This window comes from Callospermophilus lateralis, chromosome 13 (assembly GCF_048772815.1).
Source record: "Callospermophilus lateralis isolate mCalLat2 chromosome 13, mCalLat2.hap1, whole genome shotgun sequence".
In the NCBI taxonomy this organism is placed as follows: Eukaryota; Metazoa; Chordata; class Mammalia; order Rodentia; family Sciuridae; genus Callospermophilus; species Callospermophilus lateralis.
In genome coordinates this window covers 60,013,757-60,034,345 of record NC_135317.1, presented here as the reverse complement: position 1 = coordinate 60,034,345, position 20,589 = coordinate 60,013,757, and the positions used below count along the sequence as shown (strand labels likewise).

The 20,589-nt window shown below is 39.3% G+C and overlaps 1 long non-coding RNA gene across 5 annotated transcripts in view; it reads left to right on the top strand.

The window, feature by feature from the left end:
• Positions 1-20,589, top strand: part of LOC143379192 (uncharacterized) — a 134,623-nt gene that overhangs the window by 49,601 nt on the left and 64,433 nt on the right. The window lies entirely within an intron of this gene.

Sequence of the window (20,589 nt, the reverse complement as noted above, 5' to 3'; positions counted from 1 at the left end):
GAGACAGGATCCTGCTAAATTGCTGAGTGTCTCCCTAAGTCCTCCTCTCCCACCTCAGCCTCCTGAGTTGCTGGTATTATAGATGTGCACTATCATGCCTGGCATGTCAGTTTTATTATAACCATTCTAACTGGGTGAAATAAAACTGCATTGTGGATTTGATTTGCATTTTCCTGATGATTAGTGATGTTTTTACATTTTTTCATGTTTGTTGGCAATTTGCATGTCTTCTTTCGAGAAATGTTTATTCAGATAATTTGTCCACTTTTTAATTGGATTTTTGAGTTTTTTATATGTTCTGACATTAATCCCTTGTTGGATGAATAGTTTGCAAATATTATCTCTCATTCTGTAGACTGCCTCCTCACTTGGTTGTTTTCTCTGCTGTGCAAAGCTTTTTAGTGTGATTCAATACTGTTTGTCTCTCTCTTTTTTGGGAGGAAAGGGTGGATACTGGGAATTGAATTCAGGGGTACTTAATCACCAAACTGCATCCATTTTAATTTTTTAAATTTTAAGACAGGGTCTTGCTAAATTGCTTGGGGGTCTTCTAAATTGCAGAGGCTGGCCTTGAACTTGTGATCTTCCTATCTCAACCTCCTGATTACTGGGATTATAGCTGGAATTACAGGTGTGTGCTATGGTGTTTGGCTCCATTTGTCTCTGTTTGCTTTTGTTGCCTGTATTTTTGTGTTCTTCTGCAAAAAACCCTTGCCCAGTCCAATATCATAGAGCATTTCTCCTATGTTTTCTTCTTGTAGTTTTAGATTTGGGGTTTTACATTTAAGTCTTTAATCCATTTTAAGTTGATTTTGTACATGGTGAGGATTAGGGATCTGGCTTCATCCTTCTACAAGTCAGGTAGTGTGATGCCTCAAGGTTTGTTCTTCTTGCTCAAGATGGCTTTGCCAGCCTCCCCAACTGTTATGGTTTGGATGTAAGGTGTTCCCCAAAAGCTCACAAGTGAGACAGTACAAGAAGGTATAGAGGAGAAATAATTGAGTCATAGCCTTAACCTAATCAGTTGATTAATCCCTGATGAGATTAACTGAGTGGTAACTGGAGGCAGATGGGGTGTGGTCAGAGGAAGTGGTTAACTGGGGGTGTGTAGCTATGGGGTATGTATTTTGTATATGGAGAATGGATTCTTTTTCTCTGCTTCCTGATCACCATGTGAGCTGCTTCCCTCTTTCATACTCTTCTGCCATGATATTTGGTCTCACCTCCAGCCCCGAGGAATGGAGCTAGCTTTCTATGGAGTAAGACCTCTGCAACAGTGAGCCCTCAAATAAGCTTTTCCTCCTTTAATATTGTTCTGGTCAGCAGAACAAAAAAGCTGACTTTTTTTGACTGGTCACAGCAGCAAAAAAGCTGACTAAAACAGCAACTCTGGGTTTTTTTCTTTTTTTGCCTGTTGCTGAGGGCAAAAGGCTAAGAAGTCCTTGGGAGGAGTGGGACACTCTGGGTGGTGGTTGAGGCTATTTCTAAGTGGCATTGTTTAGAACAGTGCTTCAATGCAATTTTCCCATTGTTAGCAGTGAAAAGTGTTAGTATGCACTCATAGCAGGTGTATACTCATTTATTTATAATTTTATACATCCATTATAGTACCCATGTATTATACTTATTATAAAACATGCCTAAATATTAACTCAAAAAGACATGGTAAAGATAATGTAAACAGTATTTTAAAATGTCTTGTTAATTGCAATGGTTTTATTACTGTCATTAGTTAATATCTTAATCACAGTTTACAGGTAGGATTAGATTTTTCATTGCCAACAGTAAATGCAAAACTATATTTCAAAGGGTCTTCTTGGGAGTTTAAAAGTTTTCAGTTCTGCCCTTATTCATCTTGTCTTACATTATTACTTCAATCCAGTTTCTTTTTAGAAAAGAAATTTAAATCTCTTGCCAATTTTAGGGATGATTAGTTTACTTAAAAACTAGATCTAAAGGGTAGATCAGTTGTGTAGAAGAAATAGATCAAGGGGCAGAGTGGAGGGATGGGAAAGGGGAGGCAATATAGAATAAATTCTTGAAAAAATGATGTTATATGCATATATAAATATACCACAGGGAACTTCAAATTTATGTATAAGTAAAAAAACCAATTAAATATAAATAAATAGATAAGTGAAAAGAAGTCAAGTAGAGTAGAGGAAGGAATATGGAAAGGGGTGGGAGGATGAGAGGCAAAGGGAGAAGGAAAGGGGCATATCAGGCATAGAATTCCATGCATGTATGAGTTTGTTGGGATGAACCCAACTACCATGTGTAACTATAAAGCTCTAGTAAAAAACAAAACTAGATCTTCTCTATAGTTCTACTTTAGCAGGCTCATCTATAATAGGTCACACTGTGCTGAAAAAGAACCAAGAAACCAAGTTGGTGCTCTCAGTCCCTCCACATTGTAAAATATCCACTCATCCCCCAAGATCCCCCAATATCCTTGATGACTTGTGAATGGATTAAATGAAGGTTTGAAAGTCATTGCGTACAGTGAATATTAATAAAGTCTAATTTATTATGTTTTTAATTGCATAGAAATACACAGAAATTTTAATATTTTCTTCCTGTACCTATGGATCATGTTTTGCCACCCTCACATGTAGAGATCACAAATGTGGAAATGTACTTCAGGTATTTTGGCTTGGCTCATAAAGTCCTTCATAATCTAGCCTCAATTTACCTTTCTTTTTTTAAAATATTTTTTTAATTGTATGTGGACTCAGAGCCTTATTTATTTGTATGTGGTCCTAGGATCAAACTCGGTGCCTCACATGTGCTAGGCAAGCATTCTACCGCTGAGCTACAACTCTAGCCCCCTCAATTTACCTTTCTAACTTTATATTTAACTATAAGCCCTACCATTTGGCCACATCCATGGACTTCATGGGTTTTCTGCCTTTTGAGATGGGCCTGTGCAAACACTTAGGCCCCAGACAGTGAGCTTGGCCCTCCTTGTCTCTACAGACATCTCTAGGCAGCCTGGCCCCCATATGGGTCTGCTTGGCAAGAGCTGATGAGCCGTTAAGTGCCTGCCATGGACAGAACAGCGAAGAACAGATGGGGCAGATTGCAAACTTTGCAGCACATTTTCCTACCCTCTGCCATCACTGCATCATCCCTACCAGACAATCTGTCTCTAGGCAGTGCTATGGTGAGGCCTCCCTGGGCTGCCTCTAGGGTGTTTTTTAGGAGTCATAGGTATAAAGCCAGATGGCTCCACCTACTCCCCCAGCCCTGCTTCTGTTTCAGTGACAGGGAAGTAGAGAACTATTTTTAGATTGGGGGTAGGGGTGGGTTTCACCTGGATCCAGGAGATGGGGACATCATATATATTGTGATGGCCAGGCATATGGCTGTGGTATATGTTTGGTTTTTGTATATTTCAATCTCTTGCATTTCTCCTTTGTTCCTCTGCTTTCCTGACTGGTGTAGGTTGTTGTTCTGGGGGGTGTGGTGGGGAGGGTTGATCCCATAGATCCCACAGACTTGAGTTGCTGTGGAGAGTGGATGGTGGTGCTGAGTAGATCTCAGAGAGGGGCCACATTCTCAGGACATTAGCTTTGGTGTATGTAAAAATGTTGGTCTGGGAGCCTATTATCAGAGCTGTCTTAAAAACCAGGATGCTTAAATTCATAGACCGCACAAGGCATTTCTGTAGACTGAGAGAGGTCTTATCTCAGTTCCACTAGGGCTTATTTATGTTTACCTGGTGGATTGGTTTTTGGTGCCTTGCTTTTCAGAGCATTTTTCTCTGAGGGGAAATTCTCTCTCTCTCTCTCTCTCTCTCTCTCTCTCTCACACACACACACACACACACACACACACGCACACGCACACGCACACGCACATATTTTTAAAATTTTTGACCAGATCTTTGCTGAGGAGAACCACTAGGATGTCATTAATGACAATCTAGTATAAATGTTAAAACCATATGCTGGGCCTTGGGGACAATGGGTGGGTTTGAGAGAGGCTAAGGAATATAGGATAGACCTGTTCATCATAAACTTTGATGAACTGGAGCCATCCTTTGGGAAGAGCTAGTCAGCATGATTATGGTTCCTTACTGTAGTTTAGAGAGTTGGTAACTGAAGGGTTGTTCATGTGCAGGATATGAAGTCCTGAGGTTTATGTGCCTGAGAAATTAATTCACAACCTGTCCTGGGGAGGCCACACAGCAGAGGTTGCCCTCACCAAAGGTGGCTGCAGACTATAGCAATTTGTGAATCTCATACATTTATATTTTATGATGCTCTCCAGCTTTCTAAGCACTTTTGGTGCATTATTGCTTCAATAAACATTTATTGAATGTAAAATGCTGGGGATAGGGCTGGGAATGTGGCTCAAGCGGTAACATGCTCGCCTGGCATGCGTGCAACCCGGGTTCGATCCTCAGCACCACATACAAACAAAGATGTTGTGTCCGCCAAAAACTAAAAAATAAATAAATAAATATTTTTAAAAAATAAAAATAAAATAAAATGCTGGGGATACAAGGTAGATGTAGTTCCTGCCTTCAGACCCAGTCTTACTCAGTCAGCCACCGTCAACTTCATGATGGAGGTGGGCAGGAGAACCAGTCTCATTTACCATGAAGAAATTGAGGTTCAGAGACATGAAAGAACTGTGCACATTAAAGAGAGAATAAGTGGGAGAAGCCAGCCTTTGAACTCCAAATTCAGTCCTCTTTATGCTTGATATAGAGGAGTAATAGTTAAGAATGGATCTCTTGAGATCCAGATTTGATACTATGGGTTGAATCAGTGCCACCAATAATGATATGTGTGGGTTTGGTATGTTACTTTACCCTCTTAGCCTTGGTTTCATTGTCCATAAAAGGAGGTAATAGTAATATCTACTCCTTTGGGATGTTTTAAAGACAAAATGAGATAAAGTTTATAACTCATTTAGGACACAGTATTTGGCATATAGTAAGTACTAAATAAATAGCAGTTATTAAAATGATGATTATAGTAATGGTGACTCCAGACTTGGAGATGCCAGCTGAGCCCTAGAGACTTTGTATCTGTAATGCTTATGATTTACCATTAAATGGCATTTCACTGTTCAATACCCACTTCAGTGAAACCCTTCAACACTTGTTGAAATTGATTACTTTGTTGACTATGGTTATGTGAGGAAAGCAAAAACCCTTATTATTATTGTTTTTATTATTATTAATTGTGATGACAACAACTACCACTATTACTACATTATTTTTTTTTTTACTTTTTTAAATGCCTCTACTAATTCTTATTATTTAACTTTCCCCACTTGTTACTCTCAGGGTGGGAGAATACTGCTGATGTTTTTATTGTAAACAGTAAGGTCCAGGAGAGGTTAAGGTGATGTTTTTATTCAGAGTCTATGATTTTGGATTTATGTCATACATGGGGCATCTTTATCCTCTGGTGGGGAATGGGCCTTTGTGTTCCTTAGCTTTCCATTTTTGTGACCAAAATACCTGGCAAGAACTACTTAGAGGAGGAAAGATTTATCTTGGCTAACATTTTCAGAGTTTCACTCCATGGTCAGCTGGCTCCATTGCTTTGGACATCAGGTGAGTCAGATCATCATGGTAGAAGGATGTGACAGAGGAAATCTGTTCAGCTCATGGCAGCTAGGAAGTAGGGAGGCGAATATGAATGCACCACAAACAGATATAGTTCCCGAGGGCATGTGCCAGTGATCTATTTCCTTCAACCATGCCCCATCTATTTCTACTATCTCCCAGTAGTCCATTCAGTCATGAGACCACAGATAAGGTCAGAATCCTCATGATCCAATCATTTTCCAAAAGCCCTACCCCTGAAGATTTCTGCTTTGGGGACTAACAAGCCTTCAACTCATGAGTCTTTGGGAGATTCTTTATATCCAAACTATAACAGCCTCTATAACACCCTCTCTTTATCCTTACCCTGTAAAAAGAACTCTGTGAAGTAAACCACAAACCCCAGAAAGATAACACTTATAATACCAAAAGTTGAGGAGACCTTGCAGAGGGATTTAAAATGGGAAAACAGGTGCTGAATAACTAAGAATTCTCCCTAAGAAGAAAAGTTACTAAATAAGAACCTCATGGACAAGTATCCTTCATGGTACATCCCAAGAGGCAAGTATGGGAAGAAGATGAGGGTGAAAAATGTTAGCATCTTTATAGGCACTGCCACGTAGGTAACTAATGCCCTGGCTGGGAAAAAGAGCTCCTGGCTGTGGAGGCTGGTCAGGCAGGGGATTTATGTGGCTGCTTCTTCCTCCTGTATCTCTGCACAGTTCATTCCAATATTACAATCTCACTCTTCTTTTGGCACATTAGCTGTGGGCCCTCGCTGTGGAAACAGAGATTTCAAACAACCTAATCCACAGGGCTAATCCTGGCTGGTAAATTCTATTTTTGTAAAGGTGCATGATATAAAATAGGAAGATGAATATGCTGGGTTACATGCAAATTCTTTCTTTTTTGACTTCTTCATATACTTATTCCTCCTCTCTTCATTCCTTCCTCACTTTTCCTTCTTTCAAATGCTAGATGTTTGTTTGCAGTTAAGTGGAATTTCTCTCACTGGGGCAGAGAATAGGGGGCAAGAGAAATGTTCTCATTTGGCTTGAGCTCTCTCTGGGGTGTTGTTTGGATAATTCAGGGCTTCTATTTCTTTCCCTGGTTATGTGATGTCCTGATTTAAGGCATAGATCAGAATTAAGTTTGAAGTACAATACATTTCCTCCAAACAAAGGAGTTCAGGCTTTCCTGGAACCATTTAATTTCTGCCACATTTCCCCCACTCCCAGGCACATAAATCACTGCTCCATTGTTTTGTCTTGGTCTTGCTAGTGGAAGCGCCTATTTGGGGATGTAAAACAGTTACTTTCTTCTGCTGTACCAGATCTTTGTGATGAATCTGAACTATAGTTTCTTTGATTCACTTTAATTCTCCATTGGTGCCATGCTAACCTGAGAAAGTCTGTCATCAGGGAGGCACCCCTTGCTTAACTTGCAGCTGGAAGAGCAGTGGATTTCAGCTGTGGCTGCACATTAGAATCACTTGGGGAGCTTATTTTTTAGTTGCTGATGGACACAATACCTTTATTTATTTATTTATTTATTTATTTATTTTTGTGGTGTTGAAGATTGAACCCAGTGCCTCACATGTGCTAGGCAAGTGCTCTATCACTGAGCCACAACTCCAGCCCCACTGGGGAGCTTTTAGAAACCACTTACACCTGCATCTCACCTTCTGAGGGTCTTGTTAAACTGGCCTGGGATAGGCTCAGGCTTTGACCAGTTCCCAAAGTGATTCTGATATGGGGTGGACTTTGAGAGTCCTTGAAAACGACACCATTTTCAGATCACCCTGCAAGACTCAGCTATTTGGATTTTCCCTGAGAAGCTTCTTTGATCTGTCCCCTTTAAGGCTTGGCTCTGGGCTTTTTCTTAATACTTCCAGATATATCTAGTCTCTGTGTATCTTGTTCGGTAGTTATCCCCTTGTATTGTAACATACTATTATTCTATCTTCTTCAAAAGCCTTTCCAAGTTGAGTAACATATATTTAAAAGTCATCATATCTACTGCACGTAGTATGTTTCTGGGCACTTAAGCACTAAGTAAATGTTGGTGAGCAAATGAATGAATACAATTACACAAACTGATCAAGAAGTCATGGCAGTCAATTTATAAGGCATGTTGTACCATAATGGTACATTTTGATCTACACTAATCATGTCCATGCAGAACAATCTACCTCATGATTTCTTTGAAACTCTAGACTAGAAGCCCAGTCTGATAGCCAGGACTGATTCTGGTGTTGAAAGAATTGCAACAAGTACAGTAGAGGCCAAATTACCCAACCTCTCCTCCAAAGGAGCCTAGTTTTTAATCGAAAGTTACCAAATTTCTTTGTTCAAGAATCCACTTTGAGTTTGCAGGCTCTTCCCAGGAATTACTTATAAAAGAGCCTTCTTAGAATGAGCCACTCAGAAGTAAACTATATGTACCCAAGGACCTTGATTTGCTTATTTCTATATCTTCAGGGCATATAGCAGAGCTTGGTCCATAGGAGACAATGTATTACATTAATAGATGGCTAGATGAATATGACTTTATCTTTGTCCCATCTCAGACCTCAGCTCCCTTGGCTTTTTCTTGCTTCTTCTCTTGCTGTGGGACCTCTTTTCCACTTTTGGCTGTAAACCCATTACTAGAAGCAGAGGTGATGTTAGTGCTATACTCTTAGATCTCCTGACTCTGTGATAAATAGCACCTCTTGTCTTATAAATTACCTAGTCTCAGTTATTCTTTTATAGCAACTGAAAACCGATGGAGACATTGTTTTATATCTGTCTATACCAGTATCTTATCTATCTCTCCCTTATTGGCTTTATTTCTTGGAACAACCCTACCTAGTACTATTGCCAGTAACCATACCAGGAAAATTTAAATTAAATACAGTTAAAATTAATTATCATAGTAATTCTAGGCATATTTCAAGTGCTTACTTAGTCACATGTGGCTAGTGATTACCATGTTGGACATAACATAATAGAGTGTTTAAATCATTGTACAACAGTCTATTGAATGATGCAAGTCTGGAGTAATGCAGAGACCAAGGATATTTATGAGTTTATGATCAGGATGCTTTTTTCCCAGGGTGACTCAACAACAGCTGCACTTTTGCCACATCTCTAGTACCACTTACTGTTATTATTTTTTCCTGTGTTGCTCAAAGATTTACCATGGCTCAGAGATGAGGGAAATAATTTCTCTGCTTCTATACTTGTTAACATGGAGATACCCTTCTAAAAGGACATAAAAGGGCATCCCTACTAGTTAAAAGATTATAGTAGGTTGAACCATGTAGAATGGCCTTTTACATAGGTCAGAATGTATTGAATATCATCAATTTCACAAGGTTCAACCTAATAGAAGGTTAAGGAAGAAGAATAGAAAATCTGGTTCAGGAAGAGCATCCAAAGCCTATGCCTTTTTTGGTCTTGTATTTGTATCCTTTGGGATGGCAATAATTCAGGTGGTTTTATCTCAACAAAGGGCTGTCTGACTGTCTCCTTTTTCTTTGTCTGCCACAGTTTTGTGAAGAGAAGCTCATAGCTGTTTATAGAAAATAGTAATGAAAGAGGGTATATACAACTGTCAGAAACAGAAAATTTGAACACCTGTGGCTTTCTAATACTGTTTTCTAAACAAATTGCCTGGAGGTGGTAGCTCTAGAGCCGATCAGTAGTTCCATGTTGTCTAGACTCTGAGTTGGCATCAATACCATTCTCTTGATCTTATCCTCACTGTTCATAATATCGCTGCGGTAGCTGCAAGTATCACATCTTCAGATAGCTATGTTTATCGGCAGGAATTGGGAATGGGCTTGGAGATGGCCAGGACAGCACAAACTCTTCTTTTCAGGGAGGAAAATCACCTTCCCAGCAGATTTTTTCCTCCATCTAATTGACTAAAACTTGTTATGAGTCCATCCATTAAATAATCAGGAAAAGGAGCATGTGATTATTAATAATGGTTTAGACTAGTTATAATTCATGCCCTGAAACTGGGCATATTGCCAAGTAAACAAAATTGACATTACATTAGCCGGGGAGAAGGGGTAGGAGAAAAAGGAAAGCAAGTGATAATGTTTGACACAAGTTTTTAAGATGCTATCAATTAGTTAATGACTGTTGAGAACAGTCATTTTAACCTGCTTAACTTCCATTGTGGAAATTTTCCTTTGTGTGTGGAGGGGACTCTCATCTCCATTGTTCTGAAGTGGGTACATGATTGAACCAGGCCAGTGAGGCTCAATTTCGGACTTCTGTTTGAACTGTTGAAAAAGTCAAGTTTTCCCTACCCTGGAGCATCTAAGAAGATAACATGCTAGCCTGTAAATCTTGGGGGCTAGTTTGCCTGTCTGCTTGCTACATGAATGAATAAATGAAGGAATGTATGAATGAACAAACAAAGTTAACAGAGGAAAGTAAAGTGAGGGATGATGAGCACTTGGGTCCAAATAAAATTGCTTAAACTCCTATATGCAGCTGTTACTGATTTATACCTGAATGGTTCAGTTACCTGACCTAATAAATTGGCTTCCCCTGTCCCTCACTTTCACCCCCTCTTTTTTACATAAGCTAGTTTGAATTGTGAAAGATTCCTGCTAGGGATCACTACCTAACAGTAGATTGTTATAAGTAATAGACCCTAAAACGTAGAATTGGCTTATTCAAGGTAGGATAGAAGGCAGCTAGGATCTTTCAATCCCCAGCTGAGAATTTGGCAGTCTTTGTTATGCTCTAATAAAGCAACTGGATAAATTGTTGCTCATCTTCTCTGGGAACTCAGAGCATGTGCCATTTGAGACTGGATCATTAAAGTACTTGGCAGAACTTTTCAGGCTGTGAAGTGTGTAGGCTACTTCTTGAAGTTCTCAGTGAGTTTTTATGAGAAAGGGACAAGTTTCTGTCAAAGTTGGTCCATGTGAAACTAAGAATAAAAATATGTCTTTGATGAAAGAAGTCCTTTCTGTCTTTTGTGGCTGAGAGCCAGGTAATGCTGTTTCTTGCAGGGCTGGAAAAGGTGAGTTCCTTCTTTGTCATATGATGATGTGCTTTCCAGCAAAGATAGGGAGGCTAGGAACAAAGCAGGAGACTAAAGCCATAGAGGAGCCAAAACCTGATTCCCATTCCTCCAGGACAGAAGGTGGCAAGCATCCTTGTGTACATCAAAAGGCATCATTGCAGAGTGAAAACACAAACCATAGGTGGGAGAAGGTACTGCAGTACATGCACCTGACAAAGGGCTCATATATGGACTATATAGAAAGAGCTCCTCTAAATAAGAAGAAAAAGACAGTCTGAAATAAGTGGTAAGAGAGCTCAACAGGCATTTCACAAGAGAATATTCAGCCAATGATAAACATGAAAAGATGACAATTTCATTTGTCATCAGGGAAGTGTAATGAAAACAACAAAGAGATCCCACTACATATTCTTCCCAAAGAGCTAAAAAAAAAAAAAAAAAAAAAAAAAAAGACTGACCATACTGTGTTAAAATATGTAACTGTTGGAAATCTCATACTCTGCTAATGGGAGCAGAAATAAGTACACACACTTTGGAAAACAGTGTGACATTAGTTATTAAAGTGTGCATACCCTACTACCAAGGAGATCTGCTTTTAGGTGTGTGTGTGTGTGTGTGTGTGTGTGTGTGTGTGTGTCTGTGCGCCAAAAGCACTTCCAAAAAATGTTCTTTGCTATGTAATTTGTAATAGTCCAAAATTGGAAAAACCTAAATGCCCATCACCAGCAGGATGGGTAAACACGTTGTGGTGTAGTTTTGCAGTGAACACTGTGTATCACAAACAGAATAAACTATCACTACCTGCAACAAACAAACAAATAAACTCACAGAAGTAATTTTGAGTGAAAAAACATTGACACAGAAAAATATGGACTGTAGGGTTCCATGAAGCCATTAAGCATCAATATCAGACAAAAGTAATATATGGTGTGCAGAAGTCAGGTGAAGAATGGAGATCCTTGGGAGGAAGGTAGTGATTGGGAGGGGATCCATAGGGGCTTCCAAGGTCTTGGTGTGGTTCTCTTTCTTAATCTTGGCTATATTAATTACACAGATGTACTCACTTGTAAGAATTCCTGGGCTGGGGTTGTGGCTCAGCAGTAGAGCGCTCGCCTTGCAAGTGTGCAGCTCTGGGTTCAATCCTAAGCACCACATAAAAGTAAATAAATAAAATAAAGGTATTGGGCCCAACTACAACTAAAAAATAAATATTAAAAAAAGAGAATTCTTTTGACTGTGTCATATGATTTTTACACTTCTCTCTCTGTGTTGTATGTCATTGGAAGTTTAAAAAAGTCTTTTAATTGTAGAGGAAGAGAGGAAGAGAGATGGCTATGAGTACAAATCCATGACTCATTAAAATAATAATTATCCCTGGGCTTCAAGGCAAGAGACAGACTGAGCGAGCCCAGCCTCCCCATTCCAGGCTACAGTTTTGAGTTTCACTGATGCAGAGCTTAAAGGGGAGGCCATTAAGCTGAAAATGAGGGTAGAGCCCCGAGGCTGCTACTAAAAAACAGAACTCCCAGGCCAGAGTCTAGATGAAGGACGATATCTTTTGCTTTGGTTAATATCCCATGAAATGACCAGATGCAAATCGACTGAAATAATACAAAGTACTAAGCTTTTTAGGAAGTTGCTTTGCCAGAGAGATCCCAGCATGGCTTAATAAGGGCCTGTGACTGCTCAGCACAAAGGCAAGGCCCATGATCCCCAAACCTGCATCACTTGGAAGTAGGTCACTAAATGATTCTCCCCAGGGTCCCACCTCAGTTGTGAAAAATGGAGGGCAATAGACAAGGGGGGTCCTCTTAAAGATGAGATAGGATGGTCAGATAGGCCATGGATTTCATTTTACTACTAAGAACAGAACCTGATGTGTGTGAAGGACTGTTTTCTCATTTCCAGATGGGAAAGTCTATTGTATTTTCCTGTTTTCACTTTTGTATACTGTGTTGGGGGCATTTATGTTTATCATTTAGTCTATAGGGTAGCTAGGAAGTGCTATAGACAGACTTCACTGAGAATTATTTGTGTGAATGCAAAAACAGGGTATAACTCTGGCTTATCTCTGATTGGAAAAGGAATGGGTGATTTTTTAGCTGTTTGTGGTATTGATACATTAAGTTATGTAGTGATATTATTGAAATCGCACAAATGAAAAGCACATTTGGGGAAGAGGGCTCTACCCTCATGAATGGTTTAAAAAAAGCACACTTCCCACTTCCCACCATGTAGGAGGCAGCGACAAGGTGCCATATTTGAAGCAGCAGACTTCATGAGATACTGGGGCCTTGATCTTGGATTCCCCAGCCTCCAAAACTATGAACAATAAATGTTTGTTGTTTATAAAGTATATCCATCCAAAGTGTCTTGTTATAGCAGCAGTGCTAAAAAAGACTTTGAGTTTGGGTGCTCACTATGTGTGTGTGCACAGTGCATGTGGGATGGGTGCCTGGGTGGACTGGAAGATGAATTCTGCACAGATCTTCTCACTGGGGATTTATGCTCTCTAGGGGAGGCATGATAGAGGGCTCTAGCCTGCTGTCAATCCTGTGTCTGACTGACATTATGAACAACCCAATTTATTTATAACCCATCTGTTCAAGGAATCTTGTGAACCACTAATTTTTTAATTTCAAAAGAGAGAAAGGACTGTTTCTTACTAGAAGAGACTTAACTTTCTTCATTTTACAAAAGCACCAGTGAAATGACTGTTGGATAAAATTGTGAACTTTGTCTAGTGGTTGTCACAAAGGCAGCAAACCCGAAAATGGACTGGAACGTGCTGATATCAGGCTCAATTTGATGAACATTTTGTTACCAGTAACTCCATTCTATATTTATACCACAACACGGTTTTACTAAGAGCCTGTAATGGAGTGTTAGATAGAATTGCATGCAAGGTATTTCTAAAAAGACTTAAGGTTGTGTAAAATTGACCTTGATATGTGAGGCAGTAAAAACAGGATATAATAGAGTTTATTAAAAAAAAAATCACATTAACATATACATATTCCTGTATCTGTATGCTTATATACACACATGGCTAAAAGGTTACCTTTAGGTCATGAAGTTATAGATGACCTGAATTTTCCTCTTTTATATATTGAATTTTTTTATAATGATTATGTATTGCTTTTCTATAAGATTATATTTTATGATCAAAATATAAAGATAACATGTTTTTTGAAAATAATGATTTGAAATCTATAAAGAGTAATAATGTATTAGATAATGCTGCTTGTAGGGTATGTCACAAAAGTCCCATATTTTAGATTATTCAGTTTATTCAAGGTCATCCAGAAAACTCATGGTAGAATTAAGAATTAAATTTGGAGAAGTTTTCATTCTGTGCTGTCTTCCCAAGAACACTTGCCCAGGTGTCTAAGGTGGGTTGACTGCTGATGTCACTTCTTTCATGGTCCATGTGCCATTTGGAAGGAGAAGAGATGGAAATTTCAGGGGAAAGCTGGAGATATCTCTCAGACAGCTCTTCTTGCTTTCACCTGAAATGGGGAGACAGGGTGAGTCTAATTGGTCAGATGGCCTCCTGGATCTTGGTTGCCAGCTTGTTTAGTTCAGAATGGCTGCACTGGTTTTTCTTTGTGTTACACTGGGTTCCAATCATCCACTGGCACAGAGAAACTGAGTGTTTGTATTTTCATACATTAATCTGTTCAACCTGCCAGTGTATTTATCTCAGTACATTTGTAAGAAATGATAGATGGAAAAGAAAGTGTCACAGAAGAAACATCCAGTTATGAGCAGTGGAGTAATAGGTAATTTTATTATTTTAGTTTTATAAGGGATTTTGCTGTGAGGTGAGAGCATGATCCAAGTGGTAAATATTAACAAGAAGAAAGGATTATCTTAGTGATGGGCCACAACTCCAGATTCATGTGGAACCAACATACACTGTTCCTTAAAGGTGAAGCTCTCATGCAACTGGGGGACAGTTGTTAGGATAGGACATAGGGCACCATGGGGTGTGAGAGATAGTGAGGAGGGAACTGCAAGAGACTCTAAGGGCAAAAGAAGAAATGCTTTGCATGCTCCTTGAAACTACAGAATAGGCCTAACTTGTTGAAAGTAAGATGATCTTTCTGATAATGAACTCTATCTTCATGGCCTTCCAGGTGTGATGGGCATAATGCAAGGTTAGAGGTATAATCCTAAATTTCTACATGCTGATGTAGATGTGGAAACCTAGAATGTTTCAGCCAAAGTGGACCTAAACTCTGCAGAGGGAGCCAGCTTGGCACTGCTGTCTGTCTTGTGCTGGCATCACAAGCTTTGTCTCTTTTCTGGGGCAGCAGAGGGTTGCAGTTAAGTCTGGACCTGGCTAAAGCATCTCCCAGATGCATCATCTGTAGTTCTTCAGAGCCTATGGTCTAGAGTAAGGTTGTTTCCAGGGGGAAGATCAGAGGGGACTGGAGATTATGCTCTAAGACTTTGTTTATATAATTATGTGATAGTATATTTCATTTGTCATATTTCTATGTGTCTTTTTTTTCTGGAGTGATTGTTGAATTATTTATTGTGTTTTGAGTAAATTAAATCCCATAAAGCAAGTCCCAAATATTATTTGGCTGTTTACATGTAATTATTATAAGCTTCTTTATCAGTATTAACTAATGTTTGTATGTTACAGATTTTAGATCTTATGTAATATTTTCGCAAATAGTATTGCATGTCATACAGAAAACACAAGTTTTCTGTATGACATGCAATATTCATTCTTTTTTTGGCACTGGGGATTGAACACAGGAATTCTTAACCACTGAGCCACATCCCTAGCCCTTTTTATGTTTTATTTTGAGACAGGTTCTTGCTAAGTTGCTTAGGACCTCACTGAATTGCTGAGGCTGGCTTTGAATGTGCAGTCCCTCCTGTCTCAGCCTCCCAAGCTGCTGGGATTACAGGTTTGCGCCATCATGCCTGGCTTCATTATCCATTCATAACAGATGAGAAGAGTGAGGGTGAGTCACATCCCAAACCCCACAGCTATCAAGATGCAGAGCTGGAATTTTAAGCCTTCATTTATTATTGCAAACCCATCATTCTTTCCATCATTCTATTCTTTTTTTATAACTTTATTTTATTTATTATTTACTTTTATGTAATGCTGAGGATGGAACCCAGGGCCTTCCATGTGCGAGGCAAGAACTCTGCCACTGAGCCATAACCCCAGCCCTCTATCATTCCATTCCTCTACTCCTTTACTCCTTAGGATGAAATAAAGTCTCCCCTGGTAAGACTTTTTAGGCATGGAATTGATGACTCAGAGCTTAGGTATCTCTGTATCTTCCATTTTCTTCTTCCTGTCATGTTGATTTGAAGACATCAAGGAGAAAGATTCAGGATTGGGAGAGTGGAGAATGATAGCCTAGTGTACCTCAGCTGAATATACATCATATATTATATATTAATATAATAAATATTTACTAAATACCTATATGCTGAGTATGGAGCTAGGCACCTGGGGTTCAGTGGGACACTGCCTTCATTAAACCTACAACCCCATGGGGAAGACATATTCAGTGATTCACTATTCATTCTACTGATGTTATAAATGAGTGCAATGTGCTTCTTCAGACAACATGGGGGTCTAAAACAGGAAGAACTAACCTAGGTGGATCTGGGAAGATTTCCTGGAGAGAGTAAGGTTAAATTGGAAAGTGGAATTAGCTAATAAGCAAAGTTTTAGGTCATGTAGAATACGGTACTTCTGAAGAATTGAGCTAAATCTAGTGGAATGAGTAAAGGAAAGAGTATAGGCCCATGAAGGTGGGTTTGGATCAGGTTTTGCAGAGAATATAAGAATTTCAGTCTTTATCCTAAGAATAATGCAAAGTAACTGAAGATTTTTTAACAGATGTGTGACATGATCAGATTTGAATTTTCCAAGCATTATTTTAACTGGTACTGTGGGGAATATGCGTGTAGGTTATATGGTGAGTTTGAGGTGGCTGTAAGACATCCAAATGACTAGATGGGCAGCAGGAACTCAGGGAAAAGTCTGGTTTACACAGGCATATGGAAGACAATTTGGCACAAGTGAAACCAAGAGGGTGGGGAGAAGGTAGAGAAGGTAGATAAGGCATTCATTTATTCTGTTAATGTTAATTTAGTATGAAGTGCCAATAGTGTTTTCTAGGTATCATTACTGCAAATTGAAAAAGCCAAGATTTCTGCTCTGTGGGGTCTATATTCTAATTCTAGTAAGGAAATGTTGGGGGGGGGTTCATGTCATACAATAAATAATAAATTTCTCATAATATGTACTTATAAATTATGTTGTGACAAAGTAGAGGAGGGTAAGGGGATTGGTAACTTGTGGGGTGGAATGCAATTTTAAATATGGCTGTCAGGGTAGATCCCTCTAAGAGGGTGAGGAAGTGAATCTGAGGAAGAGTATTTCCTGCAGAGGGAATGGCCTGGACAAAATCTCTGAGGAGCATGAGGGACAGCACAGAGACTCACACCTAGAACCAGATGAGTTCAGACAGATCACAGGAGATCTGAGCACAGTGTCTGTGAGATTTGGAGTTTACTCTGAGTTGGGGACCAATAGGAGACTTTTTGTTGTTGTTGTTGTTAATTTTTACTTGTTCTTTTTAATTATAGATGACAGTAGAATGGTTGTACATAATATGGAGTTACACTGGTTATGTATTCATATATGAACATAGGAAAGTTGTTTCTGATTCATTTTACTCTCTTTCCCATTCCTCTGTCCCCCCACTTTCCCCAATCCTCCCGTCCAATCTGGTGAATCTCTACTCTCCATCCTCCCACCATCTATTGTGAGTCAGCAACCACATATCAGAGAGAACATTGGCCTTTTTTTTTTTTGGTATTGGCTTATTTAATTTAGCATGATAATCAGTTCTATCCATTTACTGGCAAATGCCATACTTTCATTTTTCTCTATGGCTGAGTAATATTTTATTGTGTATATGTACCACATGTTTTTTTATCCATTTGTCTGTTGAGGGGTACTTAGGTTGGTTCCCTAGCTTAGCTAGACCAATAGAAGATTTGAAGAGGAAGGTTGACAGAACATGACAAGTAGAAAGGACTACCACTCTTGTTGCTGCCATGGGATTAGACTGTCAGGGCAAGGTGGAAGCACAGACACCAGTAGAGGGGACTGCAGTCTTCCAGGTGAGAGGCATTAGTGCCTCACACTTGGGTAGTAGTGGCAGTGAAGGTGGGGAGAAGAGGTTGGATTCTGGGCTTGAGATCTGGCCTGGAATCCAAAGGTCTGTCATTAAGTATTTATTGAGTTATGATTTGCTAAGTTAAGTGAAATAGAGTCTACCTAACTTATTAACAGTGGCAAATAATTTAATTCTTGTTTTCAAAATCCTTCAAATGGTCTACTTTGGAAGATAAAACTAAAACATTTGAGCCAATAGTAAAAAAAAAAAAAAAGCAGGAAAAACACCATCCCCCAAATTGTACTTGCCTTATGCCAATTGCTCTGTTAAAGACTTTATTAGATGGCTATTTTACAGTTTTGTATGGTTCAACCTAATACTGTCTGATTTAATCACCACAATCACCTTGTGAATTGAGTTTTTTTCCCCCCATTGCACAGAGAAGGAAGTTGAGGCTCAGGAATATTTAGTAGACAATAAGTGATGGTGAGGACAGTGTAAGAAAGGTGTAGTGGAGAACTAAATACTATATATATTTATATAGTTAAATATTACAATAAATATTTATACTAGTTGACTCAGGAGGTGTTTATGTGGGGTGGAATCATTTAGGGAGCTTGAAAGAACAAACATGAATTAGGTTGTAAGAAAAGGCTAGATGTTATTGATTTGTAGCAGTGGAGGGGAGAGGAGGATATTCCAAATAGAAGGAATTCTCTAGCTAAGTCACAGAATTGGGATAGAAATTAAAGTATTAGAGAATGGCACTAGTCTGGCTAAACTTGGGGTTTACCTGGTATTAGTTTACCAGAGCTGCTATAACAAAGTACCCCAAATTGGGTGGCTTAACACAACAAAGGCATTCTTCATGGTTCTTGGGGCTGCAAGTCCAAAGTCCAGGTATCAGCAGGGCTGTGCTCCCTCCCCCTGAAGGGTCTAGGGAAGAATGCATTCCATACCTGTCTCTTAGCTTCTGATGTTGCCTGCATTCCTTGATCTTCTTTACCTTGTATGTGCATCTTAGTCTCTGGCTTCTCATCATGTGGTGTCTTTATGTATGTCTGTCTCCGTTTCTCTTCTGTTTTTTGAATTAGGATCACCCTAATTCAGTAGGACCTCTTCTTAACTGGATTACACATGTAAGTTCTCAAGTTCCTTGATCCAAATAAGGTCATGTTTACAAGTACCAATGTTAAAACTTCAACTCATCTTTATGCAGGATACAGTTCAACCTGTCATACTTACTAGGCAAATGTTAAGTAATTCATTACAATTTGTTGAATGAATAAATGAAACAAATGATGTGGTTGGATGTAAATGTGTACATGGTTAAGTGGGATCAGTGAGGCTCTTAGATGTCAGGTGGAGGACTTTGGATAATGCTTTACCCAGGGTATTAAAGGTTGTTAATTGAAATGAGCAGTTGATTTTATAGGGCCAGGCAGTGGAGAGTTATATAGTTTGAGATTTAAGAATTTTAGATCTTCAATCTGTCTATAGATGTCTCCAGATTTTTGTCCCTTGATTCTATAAAAGATGACTGTTAAAAATACCAGTTGCCAGCTTGATACACCCAAGCAGCAAGTCTGTGGTTTCAGAACAGAGATTATTTTTCATGCGTTAAAGTCTCTGGAAGTAGCAGTAATGGACTCAGGAAAGTAAACTTGGAAAAGGCCAATGGTAAGAGCAGCATGAATGTGGTGTCATTTTCCATAACAGAAAACCTATATATAGCCTCCAAGAGTATATGTCACCATGAACAGCATCTTCTCTCTGAGCTTCTTCAAATTTTTCACAAGCTTGACCCATTTCATTTCTCACCTTCTCACAACTTCCTTAGAGTGGCTGGTATTTTGGCTCAGAAGTCTGCAATGATCCAACCTTAGAGACCAGTTTCTTGTTGTTGTTGTTATTGTTTTGGTACTAGGGATTGAACCCAGGGGTGCTTCAACACTGGGCCACATCCCCAGCTCCACATTTTAAAATTTTTTAAAAATTTGAGACAGGGTCTTGGTAAGTTGCTTAGGGCCTTGCTAAGTTGCTGAGGCTGGTTTTGAATTTTGTGATCCTCCTGCCTCAGCATCTCACATTGCTTATTCCAGGAGTGCACCACCATGGCTGGCAGAGGCCAGTTTCTTCTTAAGTACCCCCAGTGGCAGATGTGTGTGTTGGTGTCTTGCATGCCTGTCAGCTGTAGACAATGTGCTTTGTAGATTGACCAGACACACACAGATGCCTAGCATCTTACCTCCTGAACCTGCCTATTATGGGCTAAATTTTGCCCCCCTCCAAAAAAGAGGTTGTATTCCTAACACCCAGGACCTCAGAATAATACCTTATATGGAAATAAGGTCTTTGAAGACATAACATTTAGGGTGGGTGCTAACCCAATATGACTGATGTCCTTATAAGAGGGAAATCTGGGCAGAGGCACAGAGAATAGCATGCCAGGTAAAGAGACGAACACATAGGAGAACACCACGTGATGGCAGAGGGGAGTCTGGAATGCTGCGGCCATATGTCAAGGAATGCTCAGGTTTCTTGACAATCCACTAGAAGGTGGAAGAGGCAAGAAAGGATTTTCCCCTATGGATTTTAGAGGAATCATGGCCTGCCCTCAACTTAATTTCGGCTTCTAGCCATTTATTCTGTGAGAGAATAAATTTCTGTTATTTTAAGCTACCTAGAATGTGCTACTTTGTTACCACAGTCTTAGGAAACTAATACATTGTTCCTTTCATTAAAGTTTACTTGTCTTAAAATTTTATTTTCTCATATCACTGTAATGAATTAACTTAGCAACAGCTATTTATAGCTGTTCAAGGCATA